General features: G+C 38.7%; 1 protein-coding gene across 2 annotated transcripts in view; it reads right to left on the reverse strand.

Annotated features, from left to right (window-relative positions):
* Positions 1-12,246, reverse strand: part of KIAA1328 (KIAA1328 ortholog) — a 396,831-nt gene that overhangs the window by 35,437 nt on the left and 349,148 nt on the right. The window lies entirely within an intron of this gene.

Below are 12,246 nucleotides of genomic sequence, written 5' to 3' on the forward strand. Positions count from 1 at the left end.
ATTGGAAACACAATCACATTGTAGCACCCCTAAGGTAACTTATGAGAGAAACATGTACATTCTCATTCCAACAATCAACCTTGCTAACAGGTCTATCTATGCACTTTTATTCAGCACTGCTAATTCTCGCCTACCTCCTTCTTATTTATTCATGGAATGGTTAACACAAAGAAGAGTTTTTGCTTTTTAAACTTCCAGATATTTCGCAATTTAGAAATAGTCTAAAAAAAGGAGAGGTATATAAGAAGTGAAAGAAAAAAAAAAGAATTAGAAGGAAATATACCAAATACTAAACTATTAACAGTGGGTAGAAGGATTATAGGTGGTTTAAAATATCACTTTTAAAGATATATATTCCACCATAATTGTCCCAAGTAAGCACAGGTGCTTAAGCAATTATTGCCAATTCACTGGTGTCAGTTTCTTTAAAAACAAATTAGCAGAGAGCAACAGCCAGCACTACCCACCACTAGTCCCTCCCATCAGGAAACTTGAAGAGGTCTCTTAGATAGCCTCAAACACCAGAGGGCAGACAGCAGAAGCAAGAAGAACTACAATCCTGCAGCCTGTGGGAAAAAAACCACACTCACGAAAGATAGACAAGATGAAAAGGCAGAGGGCTATGTACCAGATGAAGGAACAAGATAAAACCCCAGAAAAACAATTCAGAATAATGATAGTGAAGATGATCCAGGACCTAGGAAAAAGAATGGAGGCAAAGACTGAGAAGATGCAAGAAATGTTTAACAAAGACCCAGCAGAATTAAAGAACAAACAAGTAGAGATGAACAATAAAATAACTGAAATGGGGCTTCCCTGGTGGCGCAGTGGTTGAGTCCGCCTGCCGATGCAGGGGACACGGGTTCATGCCCTGGTCCGGGAGGATTCCACATGCCGCGGAGTGGCTGGGCCCGTGAGCCATGGCCATTGAGCCTGCGCGTCCGGAGCCTGTGCTCCGCAACGGGAAAAGCCACAACAGTGAGAGGCCCGTGTACCCAAAAAAAAAAAAAAAAAACTGAAATGAAAACTACACTAGAAAGAATCAAAAGCAGAATAACTGAGGCAGAGGAATGGATAAGTGACCTGGAAGACAGAGTGGTGGAATTCACTGCTGTGGAAGAGAAAAAAGAATGAAAAGAAATGAAGACAGCCTGAGAGAGCTTTGGGACAACATTAAATGCAACAACATTCGCATTATAGGGGTCCCAGAAGGAGAAGAGAGAGAGAAAGGACCCAAGAAAATATCTGAAGATATTCTAGTCAAAAACTTCTCCAACATGGGAAAGGAAATAACCACCCAAGTTGAGGAAGCGCAGAGAGTCCCATACAGGATAAACCCAAGGAGAAACATGCCGAGACACACAGTAATCAAATAGGCAAAAGTTAAAGACAAAGAAAAATTACTGAAAGCAGCAAGGGAAAAAAGACAAAAAACATACAAGTGGGGCTTCCCTGGTGGCGCAGTGGTTGAGAGTCCACCTGCCGATGCAGGGGACACGGGTTCGTGCCCCGGCCCGGGAAGATCCCACATACCGCGGAGCGGCTGGGCCCATGAGCCACGGCCGCTGAGCCTGCAGCACGTCCGGAGCCTGTGCTCCACAACGGGAAAGGCCACAACAGTGAGAGGCCCGCGTACTGCAAAAAAAGGAAAAAAAAGAAAAAAAAATACATAAAAGGGAACTCCCATAAGGTTAACAGCTGATTTCTCAGCAGAAACTCTACAAGCCAGAAGGCAGTGGCATGATATACTTAAAGTAATGAAAGGGAAGAACCTACAACAAAGATTACTCCACCTGGAAAGGATCTCATTCAGCTTTGATGGAGGAATCAAAAGCTTTACAGACAAGCAAAAGCTAAGAGAATTCAGCACCACCAAACCAGCTCTACAACAAATGCTAAAGGAACTTCTCTAAGTGGGAAACACAAGAGAAGAAAAGGACCTACAAAAACAAACCCAAAACAATTAAGAAAATGGTCACAGGAACATACATATCAATTATTACCATAAACGTGAATGGATTAAATGCTCCAACCAAAAGACACAGGCTGCCTGAATGGATACAAAAACAAGACCCACATATATGCTGTCTACAAGAGACCCATTTCAGACCTAGGGACACATACAGACTGAAAGTGCGGGGATGGAAAAAGATATTCCATGCAAATGGAAATCAAAAGAAAGCTGGAGTAGCAATACTCATATCAGAAAAAATAGATGTTAAAATAAAGAATGTTACAAGAGACAAGGAAGGACACTACATAATGATCAAGGGATCAATCCAAGGAGAAGATATAACAATTATAAATATAAATACACCCAACACAGGAGCACCTCAGTACATAAGGCAACTGCTAACAGCTAGAAAAGAGGAAATCGACAGAAACACAATAATAATGGGGGACTTTAACACCTCACTCAATGGACAGATCATCCAGACAGAAAATTAATAAGGAAGCACAAGGTTTAAATGACACAATAGATCAAAGAGATTTAATTGATATTTATAGGACATTCCATCCAAAAACAGCAGATAACACTTTCTTCTCAAGTGTGCACAAAACGTTCTCCAGGATAGATTACATCTTGGGTCACAGATCAAGCCTCAGTAAATATAAGAAAATTAAAATCATATCAAGCATCTTTTCTGACTATAACGCTATGAGATTAGAAGTTAATTACAGGGAAAAAAACATAAATAAAACAAACACATGGAAGCTAAACAATACATTACTAAATAACCAAGAGATCACTGAAGATATCAAAGAAGAAAACAAAAAATACCTAGAGATAAATGACAATGAAAACACGAAATCCAAAACCTATGGGATGCAGCAAAAGCAGTTCTAAGGGCTTCCCTGGTGATGCAGTGGTTGAGAGTCCGCCTGCCGATGCAGGGGACACGGGTTCGTGCCCCGGTCCGGGAGGATCCCACATGCCGCGGAGCGGCTGGGCCCGTGAGCCATGGCCGCTGAGCCTGTGCATCCGGAGCCTGTGCTCCGCAACGGGAGAGGCCACCACAACAGTGAGAGGCCCGCGTACCGCCAAAAAAAAAAAAAAAAAAGCAGTTCTAAGAGGGAAGTTTATAGCAATACAAGCCTACCTCAAGAAACAAGAAAATCTCAAATAAACAACCTAACCTTACACCTAAAGGAACTAGAGAAAGAAGAACTAACAAAACCCAAATTTAGCAGAAGGAAAGAAATCATAAAGATCAGAGCAGAAATAAATGAAACAGAAACAAAGAAAAAAATAGCAAAGATCAATAAAACTAAAAGCTGGTTCTTTGAGAAGATAAACAAAATTGATAAACCATTAGCCAGACTCATCAAGAAAAAGAGGGAGAGGACTCAAATCAATAAAATTAGAAATGAAAAAGGAGAAGCTACAACAGACACTGCAGAAATACAAAGCATCCTAAGAGACTACTACAAGCAACTCTATGCCAATAAGATGGACAACCTGGAAGATATGGACAAATTCTTACAAAGGTATAACCTTCCAAGGCTGAACCAGGAAGAAATAGAAAATATGAACAGACCAATCACAAGTAGTGAAATTGAAACTGTGATGAAAAATCTTCCAAACAAACAAAAGTCCAGGACCAGATGGCTTCACAGGTGAATTCTATCAAACATTTAGAGAAGAGCTAACACCTATCCTTCTGAAACTCTTCCAAAAAATTGCAGAGGGAGGAACACTCCCAAACTCATTCTATGCGGCCACCATCACCCTGATACCAAAACCAGACAAAGATACTACAAAAAAAGAAAATTACAGACCAATATCACTGATGAATATAGATGCAAAAATCCTGAACAAAATACTAGCAAACAGAATCCAACAACACATTAAAAGGATCATACACCATGATCAAGTGGGATTTATCCCAGGGATACAAGGATTCCTCAATATATGCAAATCAATCAATGTGATACACCATTGAAGAATAAAAACCATATGATCATCTCAATAGATGCAGAAAAAGCTTTTGACAAAATTCACACCCATTTATGACAAAAACTCTCCAAAATGTGGGCAGAGAGGGAACCTACCTCAGCATAATTAGGCCATATATGACAAACCCACAGCAAACATCATTCTCAATGGTGAAAAACTGAAAGCATGTCCTCTAAGATCAGGAACAAGATAAGGATGTCCACTCTCTCCACTATTATTCAACATAGCTTTGGAAGTCCTAGCCACAACAATCAGAGAAGAAAGAGAAATAAAATGAATACAAATTGGAAACAAAGAAGTAAAACTGTCACTGTTGGCAGATGACACGATACTATAGAGAACCCTAAAGATGCTACCAGAAAACTACTAAAGCTAATCAATGAATTTGGTAAAGCTGCAGGATACAAAATTAATGCACAGAAATTCTTGCATTCCGATACACTAATGATGTAAAATCTGAAAGGGAAATTAAGGAAGCACTCCCATTTACCACTGCAACAAAAAGAATAAAATACCTAGGAATAAAACTACCTAAGGAGACAAAAGACCTGTATGCAGAAAACTATAAGACACTGATGAAAGAAATTGAAGATGATACCAACAGATGGAGAGATATACCATGTTCTTGGATTGGAAGAATCAATATTGTGAAAATGACTATACTACCCAAAGCAATCTACAGATTCAATGCAATCCCTATCAAATTAGCAATGGCATTTTTTACGGAACTAGAACAAAAAATCTTAAAATTTGTATGGAGACACAAAAGATCCCAAATAGCCAAAGCAGTCTTGAGGGAGAAAAATGGAGCGGGAGGAAGCAGACTCCCTGACTTCAGACTATACTACAGAACTACAGTAATCAAGACAATGTGGTACTGGCACAAAAACAGAAACATAGATCAATGGAACAAGATAGAAAGCCCAGAGTTAAACCCACGCACCTATGGTCAACTAATCTATGACAAAGGAGGCAAGGGTATACAATGGAGAAAAGACAGTCTCTTCAATAAGTTGTGCTGGGAAAACTGGATAGCTACATGTAAAAGGATGAAATTAGAACACTCCCTAACACCATACACAAAAATAAACTCAAAATGGATTAGAGACCTAAATGTAAGACCGGACACTATAAAACTCTTAGAGGAAGAACACTCCTTGACATAAATCGCAGCAAGATCTTTTTTGATCCACCTCGTAGAGTAATGGAAATAAAAGCAAAAATTAACAAATGGGACCTAATGAAACTTCAAAATTTTTGCACAGAAAAGGAAACCATAATCAAGACGAAAAGACAACCCTCAGAACGGGAGAAAATATTTGCAAACAAATCAACGCACAAAGGATTAATTTCCTAAATATATAAACAGCACATGCTGCTCAATATTAAAATAACAAACAACCCAATCCAAAACTGGGCAGAAGACCGAAATAGACATTTCTCCAAAGAAGACATACAGATGGCCAAGAAGCACATGAAAAAGCTGCTCAACATCACTAATTATTAGAGAAATGCAAATCAAAACTACAATGAGGTATCACCTCACACCAGTTAGAATGGGCATCCTCAGAAAATCTACAAACAACAAGTGCTGGAGAGGGTGTGGGGAAAAGGAAATGCTCTTGCACTGTTGGTGGCAATGTAAATTGATACAGCCACTATGAAGAACAGTATGGAGGTTCCTTAAAAAAACTAAAAATAGAATTACCATATGATGGAGCAATCCCACTACTGGGCATATACCCAGAGAAAACCATTATTCAAAAAGACACATGTACCCCAATGTTCATGGCAGCACTATTTACAATAGCCAGGTCTTGGAAGCAACCTAAATGCCCATCGACAGATGAATGGATAAAGAAGATGTGGTACATATATACAATGGAATATTACTCAGCCATAAAAAGGAACGAAATTGGGTCATTTGTTGAGACGTGGATGGATCTAGAGACTGTCATACAGAGTGAAGTAAGTCAGAAAGAGAAAAACAAATATTGTATATTAACGCATATATGCGGAACCTAGAAAAATGGTACAGATGAACCAGTTTGCAGGGCAGAAATTGAGACACAGATGTAGAGAACAAACGTATGGACACCAAGGGAGGAAAGCAGCAGGGGGGTGGTGGTGGTGGTGGGATGAATTGGGCGATTGGGATTGACATGTATACACTGATGTGGATAAAACTGATGACTAATAAGAACCTGCTGTATAAAATATAAAATAAAATTCAAAAATTCAAAAAAAATACATTCTGGAGTAAATTTTATCATCTGTGAATTATATCTCAATAAAGCTGCTATTAAAAATCGAAACAAGGGCTTCCCTGGTAGGGCAGTGGTTAAGAATCTGCCTGCCAATGCAGGGGATGCGAGTTTGAGCACTGGTCTGGGAAGATCCCTCATGCTGCAGAGCAACTAAGCCTGTGCACCACAACTACTAAGCCCGCATGCCTAGAGCCCGTGCTCTGCAACAAGAGAAGCCACTGCAATGAGAAGCCCGTTGCACTGCTCCCGCTCGCCACAACTAGAGAAAGCCTGCATGCAGCAACAAAGACCCAATGCAGCCCAAAGTAAATAAATTAAATAAATAAATTTTTAAAAAAATTAAAAAAAAACCCGAAACAAAACAAAAAAAAACAAATTAGCAAACATATCCTTGAATGGCTCTCCCCTCGCCCCTACCCAACAGCCCTCTAAAAGGTTACAAAAATAAATAAATAAATAAAAAGGATTAGAGTTGGCATGATGAGGGAGTGAGAGCTGGGTGCCTGTATCACAGCCAATTGATCTCATTCAGTAGTTAAACCTGACTGGACTATAGGCTGCAGGTGGTGGCAAGAAGGTAAATTTGAAAGAGTTCATTGTAGGCCACACAGTATTTCATAATTTTTGTAAAGGCTAAATGAATATATCTCTTAGAAGTTAATGTTAAATAATCTATGATAGTAAGCTACAATTCTAATTCTGTGATATCTTTGATCTTCAACCTCTGATATGGAAAGCTTCAGGAGGTAAGCTTTTTATTTCATCTAAAAAATTCGTTTTAATCAAATATCCAATTTAAATAATAAGTTCCGATTTGTTTCCACCTGGTTTGCTATTAACTTATTCTAGACATTTCCTTATACTGACAGCTTCCTCTACTACAATGTTTCCTTTTCTCTTTCAAATAAATAGTTGTGTGAAGGAGAAATTTTGATTTCTTTGCCAGCAATGACTAGCTAAAAAAAGATCTTGGGGACTTCCCTGGTGGCGCAGTGGTTGAGAGTCCATCTGCCGATGCAGGGGATACGGGTTCGTGCCCCGGTCCGGGAAGATCCCACATGCCGCGGAGCGGCTGGGCCCGTAAGCCATGGCCGTTGAGCCTGTGCGTCCGGAGCCTGTGCTCCGCAACAGGAGAGGCCACAACAGTGAGAGGCCCGTGTACCGCCAAAAAAAAAATGTATAAAGGATGAATTCTCCATGTACGCTAAGAAACACAACTGCCCGCAAGGCTTTTACAAGACAAGCAATTGTATACAAGGTTGGTCTGCTTTCTAAATAACTTGCCATCCTGATATTAGGCTGGAGCCTTCTCGGCTCTAATGATTGGCTCTGGTTTTCAAGTAGCCCATGTCCTGTGACAGGGAAATCCTGAAGCAGCGTCCCTATTCTAATACAAGTCACAATCCACCTCAGAATCTTCCAGCTTTCCCAAAGGAAGAAACAGCCTCTCATGTATAATAGTAATTACTCTCTCCTTGCTGGCCAAGAGGCTTACATTCCAGACAAGTTGATCATTTTATAGCATTTAAGGACAAGTACAAAGCAACGAGATGATGCGCTTTCAATCTCAGTAATAGTCTTACTTTAGTATGCACCCACGACAGAAAGAAAATCAATGAAATGCTTGGTAAGTAAACAGGTAATGCAATGGCCAATTACTCTTGAGCTTCAAGACCAACTTGGACTCTTTCTTTTATGGATAATGTTAGGATTTGTACAGCAAGTGGCTCATTCATATTCCCTATAAAGATATAGAAGACATATCCCAGAAGTCTTAAGGCTAATGAAAATAATTAGCCTTAATTACACATAAACACATAAATTAATTACACATAAATTATTAGCCTTAATTACATATAAATAAACACATAAATAAAATATTTAACACATAAATAAACACATAAATTAATTACACATAAATAATTAGCCTTAATTACACATAAATAAACACATAAATAAAATATTTATGTGTTTCCCTTTATTATTTACAAATAACTTTCATATGTACCTGTCTCTTAAGTTTTGTGGTTAAACTCACAAAAGTTTACAGGTAATACAAAATGTTAAAATGAATTTCTCCACAAGAAATAAAGAGAAGGTAGATTGAAAGAAAATAAAGGACTGTCATATCTTTTTTGTGGGGGAGCTTATTAATATCAAAAGCAAATAATTTATGGGGAAAATATGAAAAGTGTTAAATATGTTAAAAGTGGTATATATACACATATCAATACATATATTTGAATATATAAACAGTGTACAAAAGTGTCCAACTGAGCTGAAAATGCATTATTAGTCAATGACCATTAACTACTACATTATTCTGTTCTCTTCACTGTAAGTATTCTCATTGATAATGTCTTTGATTTACTCAGTGGCATACTTGGCACTATCATGCACAATCCTGACCATTCTTTTCCTAAGGCAAAGCATGTAGCCTACACTAATATACAGTAACCTTTTTCAATATGACTAATGACCTCAATTTGGACTTCAAGGGGGACTAACTTCTTTCTGTTTTTCTCCTAGTGTCCTTCCTAAAGTAAAATCTAATGTTTTCCAGACACAGTTTCGTTTAAACCTAAAAATGAAGAAACCTTCAGTAAACACATGTTCACAGAGCATAATCTCAGGAAACGTAAATTATACCTGGCCCCCTGTCAACTGGGAAGGCCAAAGATATCCGAGGAATGGCTCTTCCCTGTGCTATGAATGACGTGGTGCCAAGTTTGCTCATCTACTTAGCATTTCTAAACTACCGGCCAGCGGAAAACCCAGAGATTTCAAAGAGAAGTTTAAACCATGTTATTCTGAAATCAATTACTTAATTTTTTAAAATTAATTAATTGTTATTATTATTTTGGCTGTGTTGGGCCTTTGTTGCTGCACGTGGGCTTCCTCTAGTTGCAGCGAGCAGGGGCTACTCTTCATTGTGGTGTGTGGGCTTCTTATTGCAGTGGCTTCTCTTGTTGCAGAGCACGGGCTCTAACCCGTGTCCCCTGCATTGACAGGTGACTCAACCACTGTGCCACTAGGAAAGTCCATATTTAATTATTTTTGAAAATACTCATCTCTTTATTATTTTCTCCTCAAAATGTGTAAATTACTCTGAAATCGAGAGATAGATGTACATGTTTTCATTTTGATTTCATCTCTAAACAAAGGGTATGGTTCAGACATAGGATGGACAGCTGGAAAACTGAGGTTCCATGTGGTCAAGGGACTCTGCCAAGGCTTTGCTACTGCTAAGCTGTGAGGCAGGATGAATACAGGTCTTTGGACTTTAATTCTCAAGGCCTTTCCTGTAAGCCATGTTGCCTGTCTACATGCAAGGATTTTTAATTTGAGAAAACCAAAACAAAGAACTGGCCATAGGCCTAAGTAGAAGAAGCTCTATGATACGGCTGAACACAAGATAATGGAGTGGTATATATTCTATACTAAGTGAAAACAATTGTGAGATGTTATCTAAGCAATCAAATTCCAATGCGGGGACTTCCCTGGTGGCGCAGTGGTTGAGAATCCGCCTGGTTCAATTAATCTGGTTCAATGAATCCAGGTGAGGCCTAGAAACAGGTACTTTGTCAAAGGTTCCTAAGCGATTTCAATGTGCAGATAGAACCACTGCTCTGAAGGGAATTAAGCCCTTTCAGAATTTTTACAAAGAGCTAATTATGAGAAAAAATCCATTATCAATAACTTTGAATGCAGGGTTATTCAGTTTGCTTCTAAGCCACATTTCTGCACAACACTGTCACTCAGTGCATTTGGCAAGGGGGAGCCTGTGTCATTCACATGTACTGTGCTCCAGGTGCCCCCCAAAATCTTGTTGCCCAGAGCACAGAGAAAGAAGCTAACACTGAGGGCACACTGTGGTCCAGAACCAAGTTAAGGCTTTGGATACCTAGTCACGTTTAATCCTCTGAGCAAATTTGCAAGGCAGTTACTAATACTCTTATTTTCGCATGAGGAATCAGGTTCAGGCATGTTTGCAAGCATGTTTCCATGGTGAATATTAAAAAATACAACCCTATGGCCCACCTCTGAGATGAGTCTAACCCTATTCCTAACCTTTTGTCAGGGAATGCACATAGAGTTTAGAATTACAATAGCAAGGTCCAAATCTGAGCTCTGTTCCTTATTGCCTGTGCGGTCCTAGGAAGTTCTACAATGACAACTACTATTAGCCAGGTACCAAGACTCTGCTAAGTACTTTATATAAACTATGTTGCTTAACCATCATGACCAGACTATGAGGGAGATATTATTACCCCCATTTTATAGATTAAACTAAGTGATTTGTTCAAAACCACATAGGCTAGCATTCAAACCTAGGCCTATAAACCTAGGTGTTATAATTATTACCCCTGGGCTCTTAAATGTTCTGTTGCCTCTCTGAGCTTTGTTTTCTCATGATTGTGAGGATCACATTAGGTAACATACATAAAAGAATTTTTTTTTTTTTTTTTGCGGTACGTGGGCCTCTCACTGTTGTGGCCTCTCCCGTTGCGGAGCACAGGCTCCGGATGTGCAGGCTCAGCGGCCATGGCTCACGGGCCCAGCCGCTCCGCGGCATGTGGGATCTTCCCAGACCGGGGCACGAACCCGTGTCCCCTGCATCGGCAGGTGGACTTCTAACCACTGCACCACCAGGGAAGCCCCCATAAAAGAATTTTTATAAAAGCATTTAAGTGCCTAGGACAGCAAGTGGCACTCAACAAATGTTTCTTAACATTGAAGTGAAGGGAATTTGCTAATCTTGGACCAAAGGCACAAGTCTAAAACAGCAGTTGACGAGGCCAAAAACTGAAATGATAGCAGGAACTGGCAATACTGAACAGATGTCACTAATTGCAGCATTTTCCAGAATTCAGTGCCCTGGAGAAGACCCACCAGGAAGCATAATCCTCACCTACTGCTGGCTCAACAAAGAAATAACATAATTATGTCTTATGTTCCAAGGGTAACCTTAGATTTTTTGCAACTACTTGGAACTACAGAGCATAAAATTTTGAAATGGGTTTACCTCCTATAAATGTGTGCCCTTTGTTTCTTTTTAAATATTGTTTTTAAAACTACGTAATACATTGTTGTTATAGAATATCTGGAAGATATAGAAAAGTGTGAGCAATAAAATAGCTCCTATAATCCCTTCCCCTAGAATTTAGAGAGATTTCCTGAAGCCAAGGACTAGAACTCTAAGTGGCTAGTAAGCATAAATTGTTGTAATGTACACTTTCCCTACTGTAAGTTCATCCTATGTCAAGAGTGTCTTGACAAGATTCCTCAAACTGAATTCATTTCTTGGAATTATACTGTGTCTTTATTATTTCTACTTAGCCTATTTGTTTCTGTTTTCTTAATTTACACACTCTATAAGCAGTGTTTGCAAGAGGAATGGATGATTATATTAACGGCTTTTAACAGTGGGAATTATTACAGTAACACCCCCAAATCATGGCTTAATTAAAAGGCACATCTTTTCATCAAACACCTAAAAATTTCCATGCATTCAGCTGTTCTTGGTAGTAATGTACCTGCCAGCAGGGAATTTCAATTTATCAACCTAGCTTCAATAAAAATCCTTTTGAATGGCTGGACTTTTCATCCTCCTGATATGGAAGACAGGTGTATTTATAACTTCATATTTTCTTTTACATATTCAACCAATTATTTTCTGAAGTTTTTGGATTATCCCTTTTTATTGTCATCATTTATGTGCAATATATCATTTAATTTTGTTTTTATTTTGTTATTTGCAATATACACAAAATGGAAAAGTTATAGTAAATAGCATTTTGATTGTGTGTAGTGTGTAAACTATTATTCGGAGGGCATATAAAGCTAAAATGATAGTTCTTGGCCTAGAAGCCTACACTTGTGGAAATCATTTTGAAAAAAATCTAAGAAGAAAATCTATCTAATACTTTGAAAATGAATTTTAATAGTCATTAAAAAGAGCTTTACAATGATACGTAATTTGTATAAACATATATTGTGAAAGGACATAGCTGAACTTGC

The sequence above is a fragment of the Lagenorhynchus albirostris genome, chromosome 14 (assembly GCF_949774975.1).
Source record: "Lagenorhynchus albirostris chromosome 14, mLagAlb1.1, whole genome shotgun sequence".
Classification (NCBI taxonomy): domain Eukaryota; kingdom Metazoa; phylum Chordata; class Mammalia; order Artiodactyla; family Delphinidae; genus Lagenorhynchus; species Lagenorhynchus albirostris.